Source organism: Cinclus cinclus, chromosome 1 (assembly GCF_963662255.1).
Source record: "Cinclus cinclus chromosome 1, bCinCin1.1, whole genome shotgun sequence".
NCBI lineage: Eukaryota > Metazoa > Chordata > Aves > Passeriformes > Cinclidae > Cinclus > Cinclus cinclus.
In genome coordinates this window covers 44,473,316-44,485,325 of record NC_085046.1, presented here as the reverse complement: position 1 = coordinate 44,485,325, position 12,010 = coordinate 44,473,316, and the positions used below count along the sequence as shown (strand labels likewise).

At 35.3% G+C, this 12,010-nt stretch overlaps 1 protein-coding gene across 2 annotated transcripts in view; it reads right to left on the bottom strand.

The window, feature by feature from the left end:
- The window catches only part of ULK4 (unc-51 like kinase 4), a 209,244-nt gene that overhangs the window by 96,585 nt on the left and 100,649 nt on the right, over nucleotides 1-12,010 (bottom strand). The window lies entirely within an intron of this gene.

The following is a 12,010-nucleotide window of genomic DNA, read 5'->3' as shown; positions in this document are numbered from 1 at the left end:
AATACGCCATTCTTATCTGATGTTTTTTGTCACAGTATAGTTGAGATGAAATAAACCAAAACATTGACGCTAATGAGGATCTCTTTACAGGAACCTAGTTTAAGATTGCATTCAACCTAGCTTATTTTGATTTGCTATTGCTTTGTTTATGAAACAGAGAATCAGAAACTTCTCCAGCTGGTTAATTTAATCTTTAACATTTTGTGGCTTTTGATTCATAAGACCAATTATGCACAAACTGAAAGGATATAAATATGTATCTCTAACATTAAGGTAATACTATTTTCTTTGTTCATTATCTAAATCAGAAGTAAGCACAGTCATATATCTTGCTACTTTGACTTTTTCAAAAGTACAGTTCTACCAGAACTAATATTTCCAAATGACTCTCTCTGGGTATGGTCACACAAAAAGTAGCAACTACTAATCTGACAGCCAATTTCTAGAATGACCATGCTTTTCAGATGTATCACAACAGTGACATATGTGGCTCACACACAAAGATTTTAAGGCTTGCAACTTTCACAGTCAAGTGAGTACAGGGGAATAGTAGTGATTTTGAAGAATAAACTAAGGAGAAAGGAAACAATTAATAAAAACCTAGAATGTCAAGCATCAGCCAATAGAAAACAGTAGAATTAGTCTTCATTTTTGTTCTAAATACTCATTGCAGCAGGCAATGTAAAATTGCACAATTCACTGTAACAGATGAATTGCAAAGCTATTCAGCAGCAGCCCTTAAAATAGAGTAACATTTCTTCTTTCTACAAAATTGCACTTAAATTTCTAGCAGTGATGAAACATCGGAGCTTATCCTATTGCACCTAAAAATCTCAGTGAAAGAACTCCACTCTCATGGAAAATTTTCTTTACTGTCAATAGAGGGAGTCTGATTAGGCTCCTGTCTCAAGCAGTAAGGCACCTTCACAGAGAGGACAGTCAGAAGCAATTCCATAAAAAACCAAATTTCCCCATTACCTAGAAAAAAGTAGCAAAGCAGATTAGCCTCCTGAGGATTAAAACTATTCATTGTGTATAGCACTGAAGTTTCCTAAAAAGAAAAATTTGCACTCCACTGAAGAGACAGTATGGAAAAAAATCTATACAGATATCTTACTCTGGAGAATTAAACTTCCTGATATAAATGAAGATCCAGTATTCTGGAAGAATTCATTCTGATATGTTCTGAGACAATGAAACTCTACAATTAATAGATGCCACCACATCACTAACTTCATATTTAGACCCATAAATCTGTAGATGCTTTGGAGAATCTCAAGTAGCAGTGAAGCATTTGAACTGCAAAGACACTTAGGAATTGCAAGCAAACATTATACCAAAAATTATGATACCAAGATATTCACTTATCAGACTTGCATTTCCAGCAGTCATTAAAAGCTTCTTCTTAAAGAATTTAGAGTGACAGATAACAATCAATGGACATTTTTTCTACACAGATTTTGCTTTGATGCAATATACACTTTGCCACCACAAGGAAATAAATCTCCTATACTCTGTGTTCATTAATCCATCATCAGCTGTTAAGGAATGGGTCTCTGTCTCTTCTCCCTCAGAACCTGTTCCCATATCCATAGCTAACTAGTTACTAAAGTAGTATTTAAAAGCAAAAACTGATACTGACTCAGCTTCTGCTACCTACTGAGGTCTTCAAGATTGCAACTGAAAAGCCTTTCCTGATGTTTTCCATAACTGAAAAATATCCTGACAAAAAAACCAACACAGGAACAGCTATGCTTTTATAATAAAGTAAAAAGGATAGAAAAAATATCCCTTGTCCCTCTTAATCTCAAATGGAATGTTTTATTCTTTGTACTCACAGACTTCCTTAAAATTCAGTGGTGTTGGTGAAAAAGGTATTGAATAAGAAGCCACAGGCTGACAAAGAACTACAGGGAAATTGAAGCTGTCTGAATGAGGAAAGAGTGATTTTCTCTACCACAATTTAGTTGGGTTGAGATATATTCAAGTTGTCAAACGTGGCAGGAGAAACACATTTACATGTTTAACATTTTTTACTTTATGCCTTGCTTTATGCCTTCTACCCTCAAAATACTATTTAGTTTGAAAAACATTGTTTTTTCCCATACATTAACATTTACTCAATCTGTAATTGTGACAGAGAAAGTTGATAACTAGTTTATTCATGTTACATTAAACTCCAAAATAATTAAGGGCTGTTAAATGAAAAGGAAACGTCTGCTGAATCTTCTGTTGCCATGATCATAGTATAGTCTGATTACATTTGGCACCTTCAAAATACATAATCCTTCAATTTCTATTATTACTTATTTCAGGGATTATTTAAGTAGCTGGTTACTAGTCTGAGAGACATTAGGAAATTATCTTTATATCTTTTTTTTTAAGTCAGTCTGTACATCTCATTTGTGGACACCTTTTCATAGAGATTTTACATGTTCCCAAGAGACACACATTTAGAAAACAACCATACTCAACAACCAGGCTCTACCAGTTACCAATCTACTCAGCTCTAAGTACACATAGTACTGTGCATGGATGTCCTAGGAAACTCATCTTCCAGCCTTTCCCCACTCAAGTTACTCCTAGAGTAGCTACATGTGCTAGTTGATACCAAGGCACCAAATCCCATTGCAGGAAACAGGGGAGCACTAACAATATTCCTCAGTGAACAGACTGGCAGGAATGCTGGAAAGTAACACAGTCACTATTATTATCCATGAGAAAGAGAGCATTTCTTCCATGTTTCTCTCCTGGGCTTAGACAGACAAGCAATTCTGCTCTAAGCAAACTGTATTCCTACTAGGACACTAAGCAGTCAGGGCAAGAGAAATTCTGAACCGATTGCTGCAAATGTAAACTCCACATTGCAAAATACTGTCTTTATTGAGTGTAAAAAAGTTATTAAATAAGTCTATTAATGACTACAGTGGTGCTTGTGGTGTTACACTCAATAAATAATATCTCTTAAACAATAAGGTTGTTTGCTTAGTAGTGAAATTCATGTGTACTCTGAAGAAATATTATAGGGAGATTTTATTTGGCATGATTTTTCTGTGCTTAATATCCATGGTCAGGATGAAACAAGTAATGATTGATACAACACTTAAATTACAACAACTTTCAAATCACTAGTCTTGTCCCTTCCCTCTGACATTGCAGAAGATTACAGAATTGGGTGCCTCCTCCATTTTAGCATTTTTGTTTCCAGGTCATTAAACAGTGAAAAAAAGTAGAATGCATAATAGACTTACAGATGTGCTGGGTTTGTTGGTTTGGGTTTTTTCTTAGCAGTTAATTAAGGACCATGGACATAAGAAAATTTTTATCATAATCACATTATTAAATACTTATACACCTAGAAAACAAACATATTTTTAGTATGTTACAGTATCTTTGCGAACTACAGGAATGGAGTTTATGGGATAACTATAAAGTTTCTTCTTCCATAAATTAGTGGTATATAGACTTTATTCTCAATTCTGTCTCAAGTTAGTGTTCCTGATAAACCTGATAAACAGTATGCATATTACACAAACACACTTTCATACCCATGCATCACAGTGTTATCTTGGCACTTACTCAAGAACTTTAAGATGAATATATTTTCTTCTTATGCCAGGCTGTGGATATGAATTCCAAGAATAAAAGGAGTGGACGTGGATTCAGTGGTCTGAACAGAACTGAACTATGATAGTGGAGCAAGATTAGAATTCAGGGTAGTCCTAACTCTGTGTGCACCACAGTGATTAAAACTATCCTGAGTGTAAGTGGATTTGATACACATATTTAAGCTAAATAAGACTTGAAGCATTTGCTACCTCTCTTAAGATCTGTTTACACACATAAGCATTTTTATAATCCAGGCCTACAATACAATACAGTGCTTATATAGCCATCAAAAGCTTCATTGCTTTCAGAAGAAAAAGGAAATGAGTCTGGTATTGAGAGCCATGTTTGAATACATTTGGAAGTAGCAGTTTGTACTCAAAGCCAGAGAACTTCTCAACTGGAACAAATAATAATAAAAAAAGAAAGACAGCAAAAGGAAGTACAGTTTCTTATTCTATGTAAATACTAGAAACACTCTTTCTCTTGTAGATACAACAAGAAGGAAATCTACTCTTATCCAAAAATCTCCCACAGATGACCAGCTACTGATCAGCTTAACCTGGTGTCCAACAAACAAGCCACTAACCCCACTCCCTAATTAAATTCTGTGCAAGATTAACATAATTTTGCTTTATTACTGTTTACCAGAAGAAACAGCATGTAGTCAAGATGAAAAATTAAAAAGAACAAGTAAATAAATCTAGAGACTAGAAAGAGAATTTCAAGTTTAAATGACCATATCTTCTCCTTGCTTAAATTTTTCCAGGATATTGCTGCAGTTTCCAGACTCTACAGTTTGCTTTTATACTAGCTATGCCTGTGGCACCAGAACCAAATACACTATGTATCTTGGTTATGTTGCTCTGGGACAGAAAGAGCATTTTTTTCATCACATTGTGATTTTTATTCTTTTATTTGTTTTCTTCCTGCTTTGCATTTAATTCTTATTTTGTCTGCACCTGTAAAATTAGAAAAAGTGAACATGATGTTCACTTTAAGTAGGTCATATTTCAGGTACATACATTTCAGAAACATACTTATGAAACGACAGCCCCATTTCAGGTTTATAAAATACTAACAGCGTGAATATAATGTCAGTCACAGGATTTATGTATCTTCCAGCCACTGGAACTCACTGATCTTGAAAGATAACTGTTCCCTTAGCCAGCAACAGTTTGATGATGCTAGGCCACAGAACAGCATCTGAAAGAGAACTGATGAGAAAGAAGTAAAATGGAGAAAGAAATTACAGCTAACAAGAATAGCAACAATAGCAATTACTATTACTCATAATATGTTTACAATATGAGTTTTATAATACACTTTTATGTGCTAATAGGTTATTATTCTTGTGAATTTAAGATGGGATCTTAAGTAAAATAGAATAGATATAGATTGCATATAAGAAAGAAATTGCTTGCAACAAGGGTGCTGAGACACTGGCACAGGTTTCCTAGAAAAGTTATGGATGCCCCATCCCTCTAACTGTTCCAGGCCTGGCTGGACAGGGCTTTGAGCAAACCAGTCTAGTGAATGACATCCCTGCCCAGGGCAGGGGGGTTGGAACTAGATGATAGTTAAAAATTCCTTCCTACCCAAACTATTCTATGATTCTTTGATTTGGTTCTCACCACTCAGAATATTAAACTAAGAAGAAAAGACAAAGTAGTAACTGCTTCACTGAGTATATAAACAAGAATATAGTAAAATGAATTCTGGATTAGCCTGAGTCTTGCTCCCAAGGTGGCAATCTCAATAGCACCAGGCAGTAGACAGTTTGAAAAATTTACAGACACTCAGGCAATACAGGGTCACCTGATACCCCCTGAATCACTCTATGCACTTCCCTGGCACAAACCAAACACCACTTCTGAAAAATCTTACTTTCATCTCTACTAAAGTCAATTCCTACATTGCAAAGAAGAGCAATGGCACAACTGACAATTTAAAAGCTTAACTCAATCTACAAGAATATAAGGAAAGGAGACCCATTCTGCTTCTCATAAACATTTTCAGATAGAAACAGTATCAGATGCTATGACTTGGAAAAACGCATACCTCTTGCTATTAAATATGATATCACATTTTATTTATTCCATTTTCATCAGAAATTAACAGATGGTTCTAAACAAATCAGAAATTGCTAAGTTCAGCAAAATAGGGGGCTCTTCTAAGCAACTCCTACTTCTTTCTCAGAGACAGAGGAAGTTATGCTGCATTTTGTTATTACTACTATTAAGAATATATTGAACATCACTTTTCTTTCTGAACATCTTTCCAGGATAATTTGCAAATAATTTGTTATAGTTTTCTTCATAGTCTCACCCCATCTTTAGACCCAAGTCATTTCTGTTTAAATAGCTACATACTGATTCAAGAAATCAACTTTAAGAATATGGGCTTGAAAATTGCTATAGTTTACAAAAATAAATTCCTCTAATGACATAAGATACATTTCATTCATCAACATGTAGGGCATAGGTTCAACTCAAGTCCTCCTGATTTTCATCACTGTTAAGGCAATTATTGCCTGGAAACACAGGAGATTCCAGTGCCTTCAGATTGCAACAAAGTGCTTTCAACCCCCTAAAGTGTGAGGGTTTTTTGTCCTTCATTTAGCTCACTTCAGCAGTAAACAGGCAATAAATGATTATATGAGAACTTGTATGTATTGCTTTATAAGGAGGACAGGATCCATTCAATATGTATATACAGACACATGAATATACATACACACACATTTTCTCATAAAGTATTTCAACTATGACACATTAAATTCAAATGGAACTATTCTAGCAATGCTGAAAAATAGATGACTTGAGACTATGCCATTTCAGAATGGAGCTACACTTTCAATTTCCTTAAATGTTTAAGACTTCAAACAAACATTTCCAGTGCACTGACACACTTGCTAGGTTATCACACCACTTACATCCCACAATGGTTTGTTATCTTACAAGAAATATAGAGGACTTAGGTTCTTTCATTTCTCCTCATTTTTAGTGAAAGTCCAGATTGTCAGTAGGCTCAGCGACCAGGAAAATTTAGTATATACAGACTGAAGCAACTTCAGTAGGAGATGGCAAGAGATGTTAGATGGTAAGATGCTTAGTAGTCAAAATGCTTATTTTGAGCTTCATTAACCCAGCCATTTGCTCTAGGGTGATTTTGAATTTGGATCTGCACATGGGCCCCTTCCCCAAAGCATTCCTGATTGACATGCCACTGGATACCCTGAGATGTGTCTTTCTCCTCTACCTTCCATGCAACTGTGTGCAGAAAATTCATCCTGAACAAAAGAAGCCTCTCTTGGTGAAAGACGCATCCAACCTAGAATAATGAAACACTGAAGGAACCCCTGTATTTCCTCCCTCAAACAACAGACTGGAATTCCAAAAACAAATGGAGCCACGATCACTGGATCACAGAATATTCTGAGGTGGAAAGGACCCACAAGGATCATTGAGTCCAGCTCTGAAGTGAATGGCCCATACAGGGTTCAACCCCAGAACCTTGGTGCTGGCCAACTGAGCTGATCAGCAAGGTTCTGCTGCTCTACACAAGCTGTCTAGCAGAAAAGAACAGCTTTATTATCATATGAATTCATAGCCTGAAAAGGAGTTGGATATTTTTAGATCAAAGTAGCATTTTGATGCTAAGAGAAAGGCATAAAATATCATCAAGAACTAAAGTGAATAACACTAAAGGCCAGATAGACATTTTAGCCCATATATGGTGGCACACAATGTGCAATTGCACTGTAAAATGAAAGAATAATGAAAAATAATAAAAAAGAAAGCAAAACTCAACTATAAATCCCCTTAAATACCAAACCAAAAAAAGCCTACAAAAACCTGAAGAATTGTAGCACTGGATTAAGACAGCTTAGAAACATATTTTATATGAAGAAATTCAAATATGAACTTTGTTAGAACACAGTATCCTAGTAATAACTAAATTAAAATTTTATATAATCATAATAAGCCACCTCACAATTATTAGGTAGCTATATTAGTCTTTTACTTAATTTCGTTCAATCTATACTCGTTGAACAGTTATTCATACTGAAAAATGTGTACAATAGATGTAAAGGAATAAAAGGATCAAAGAGGAAAACAGCTAAAATATATCTGCAAAGCTGGTAACAGAAATTTTACAAAAGCCAGGGAGAGGAGACTAGAGTATCATTAGCCATTTTCATATCCTAATGGAACATGTAAGTTTCAGTCTGTTACTAAGAGTGGGTCCATGGCAAAGAGCCCAGATGAGGTCTGAGAAAGCATAATGTACCTTTAATGATTGAAATAGCAAGAAAATTAAATCTAATCATGTTTCATTAAGCATACTTTAGCTCCCATTTTTACTAAATTATTCTATTATGATTCCCCAACTGTCTGTTGAAATAACCTTTTACAGCAATCTAATTCACCATCATAAACAAGTCTCATTTCTCACAATGAAGCCCCCTGGGATTAGTGAGAGGAGACGGAAAATCTAAACCTTGCCAATCCCGCAGCCACTAAGGTAACCACTCAGGGAGACAAAGATTTTTGTTTTCCTATTTGTGGCTGAGATCATTAAGATATAATTAGAAATGCATTCATGAGTATCAGAGCGTCTGTTATGGAGATACCATTCGCCCAACAAGGATCCTCTATACTACTCTTTAATAAGCACAGGCACAGGCATAATCCCCACTTCACTCTCTGGAGAGTTGTGCATTAAATGGACTGCATTAGACATCCCTCTCACTCCATGCTTTTTAATGGAATCTTATACATGAATGCAGTATTTTCTCAGACTCCACTGTTATAATCAGAACTGCTAGTCTGTTTGCTTTCAGCAATATGCTCCTGCAGTGCCATCCAGATGTGAGCCCTAAAGATAGCTACACGCAGAGAATTTAAATCCCGCTCCAGAATTTGACACAGGGCAAGCAAATGTAGAACTTGAGAATATGCAGTAAGAAATGGATTGTTTACAGGATAATCCTTGGCTCTCTGCAGCAGTGAAAGGAGCTATCAGTCTTCATACATGTCCTTTCTGCTTTAGTCAAATGAATGAAATAAGCATCAAGGAGAAATATTGCACTTTACTCCAGTAGGTAACCGAAAGAAATCTGTTTTGTAAAGACTTTGTAAAGACCTTAATTATTGCCAAACTCCCTATCAAATAACATGACAGCAACAGAAAATTAAAAGCAATGTTACCCACCGAACAGTGCTTAAGTATCTGCCACAGGGATCAATTTGGGGCCCTCAGTTAAACCACAGAGTGTAAACTGCAAGTCACCTTATTTAGCATCACAATGTTTGAACAGGTTATTATCTTATTTGGCAGTCAGGAGTTTGAAAGGAATCCAGTATATGAAATAGAACTTCGCTTGTACCATATGATACCATACCTGTACCCATATGACCAGTAAAGACATACTTGATCAAAACATCCAATGGGCAGAAACAGAACCTTGTAATATAAGCATGGGACTCAAAAGAGGAATAAGAGGAAAGAAAAAAAATATCAAAATTTCAGCTGTCTTTGAGATTATGCTCAATTATAATTGTAATTAGAAAGTTACAGTGGGTAAACTAAGATTGTGTTGTGGTAGGCTTAATCTTTTTGCATTCATGTGTCTAATGAATCTACCTTCGCAAAGCAATGACTTCTAAGCTTGCCTATGAAAATAATTTACAAAATAAAATATATTTAGAAACTAAGCCTTTACCATAATGAGTAAATCACTACAGTTAAAAACAGAAAGTAAAACGTAGAATATTAAGATTTAAATTGTTTTGCTCTGTGGAAGACTGACATTATCACCCTACAATACAAACTCTTCAGGAAGACATTAACACAATGAATGCATAAAGAATACATGACTGAAGCCAAACCAGGCAGATTTCTAGATAAATTATCAAAGTTCAGATGCATAATGTGGAAACCTCTGCCAGCCAGAAACCATTCACAGACATCCAATATTCTTTCACAAAATCTATTGTGAAGCACACAATAGCTCAGTACCTTAGTCATCAGAATGAAGCCGGTCAATAAAGGTACAATCAGCAGCTGCTGCATTCCTATGCCAATATTTATTTAGGTGAGATTAAGAGATGTACCTCAGCTGTTTGACAGAACAGTGATAATGTCATAAAAGAATTTTGGTCACAAGATCAATAAATCTTACTTTGAAAAACATGCATCCATGATTTACTTTAATATATATTTCCCCTTAAATGCTTTCTCTTTGTCTTGACACTTACATTAGCAGGAACAGTAAATTAGCAATTTGCTCTTAATAAGCCTGACAAACATGAAGAGTGGATGAAGTGAGATTTTCCATTAATATTGCTTCTACAGCAAAAATAAATTAATTTTTAAATGTAGACATTAATCACCTTGGGTGAACATTGAAAATTACTCCTTTCTGTACTATCCATTTCAAATTTTTCATAAAATTCAAAGAAACTATGGTAAGGTCATGATTTCTCCCGACAACTTGATAGTTAAAGGTCATAGAGGATACACTTTCATACAGGACTTGTGAAGTCTCATGCTAGAAATAATCTGTCTTTTCGCAGCACCTGACTTTCACACACTTGCATTGTGGTGCTACAGCCCCTCCTCTTCCATAGGTTTCCACATGCCCCTCAGATCCAGCCATGACCCAGGGAGTGGGGCAGGAGTGAGAGAATGCTGCAGTGCTGCACTCCAGCCAGCAATTACAGACAGAAGTAGCCCTGTTGGCTTTCCCAAGATGTTCTCCCGCTCCCTCTTTGGCTGCTCACAATCAACAGCCACAGAACTCTTGGCACCAGCCACATTTCTTCTTTTTTGCATCACACAATACAGTGTGAAGAACACTTACAAGGTCACAAAGACTCTGAGATCGCTAACATAAATAATCTGAGATTGTCATACACACACATGTATATATATGGGCATATTTTATATATTAAATACATGCATATACACCCACACATATACAGGAATATTTCAAAATTATAATCTGACTATGGGAAAAGAACTAAATAAACAAAATAAAATGTGTCCAAATTAAATGTGTCCACTGCAAGACTGTGAGAAGAGGAAAAAAGTTTAAAGAATGGAAGGTGAGATTTATCAGTTGCTGATAAAAGTGGGGGAGGATGAATAACAAAAGATAAAGAATTCAATTTGTTTAATCTTATTCACAGCAGAACCAGCTACCAGTCTAGAAGATTAACTACTTTAGTTGCATTACTTAAATTAAAATGTAGCAGAAAGGCAGTAAATGCTACTAACTTTTGAAGGAAAGGGGTATGACAGAAATAAAATGGATTTTGAAGATGATGATGCCAGTTAAATCTCTAATTTAAAAAAAAACCAAAAATTATTTCTTTACCCATCCTAAATCACGTCTCAAATATTTTTCCCCTAAGTGGGAAAAGCCTAATTATAATGACTGATTGATGTTTTAATGTAATAAAATTTCTGCAAAAATGTGCTACGTTAAATATTGACAACTCTGAAACTTATTCATAAACAATGGCTAAATACAAATTCTTAAAGAATATCCAAACTTCTTTGTGAATTCCCCAAATTACTGTTAATTTTTAAGTCCAAAGCCAGCTAAATAAACAGCACAAACTGAAAATTAACCTCATAACTCAGAGCTGTCTATTTTTAACTAGCTAATTTCTCTAAGAAAACAAGTCAATTTAAGTCATAAAAAATTAAACTGGTTTCTCATATAAAAATGGGAGCTGTAAGACAAATTTCTGCAGCTATTAACTACAATCTCACAATACAAAAAGTTTCTCATGCATTCAGTTTTAATATACAAAGCAGAATCTGATTCAGTTCAAACAGAAGGTCTACCTACTCTAACAACATATCTAAAACACTCAGCAACAGAAGCCCTACATGCCAGGCATACTGAACACTTTCCTCAGCCTCCAGGAATTCCCAGACCAAGGACTTTAAGTCAAAAGCAGATTTTATACACATAATAGCTCTCCGTGGATTTTTGTTCCATTAATTTGTCCGGTCTGTTTTTTTAAATGAAGTAAACTGAGGATGCCATGGAACAGAGCTGAAAGCTGAACATAATCCTACAGAAAAAATAAATTGACTTTTTGTCAATTTTTCAGATCCCAACTGCAAGCTTTCTTTAGTTCTTACAATATGGATCTTTTGTGAGTAGAAACAGTGAGCTGCAATATTGTTCCCTATTTACCTGACTATGGTATGTATATGTAAATATCATACTTGCCCACCACCTGCCAGATTAAGCATACAGAAGGATAATCTCTTTCACAGTGGCTATTCCAGACCTTTGACCATCTCCATTTGTTTCCTTACACTATTTGCAGTTCTACCATAAACATTTTGAGATGAAGAACCCAAAATCCACACATGGAAT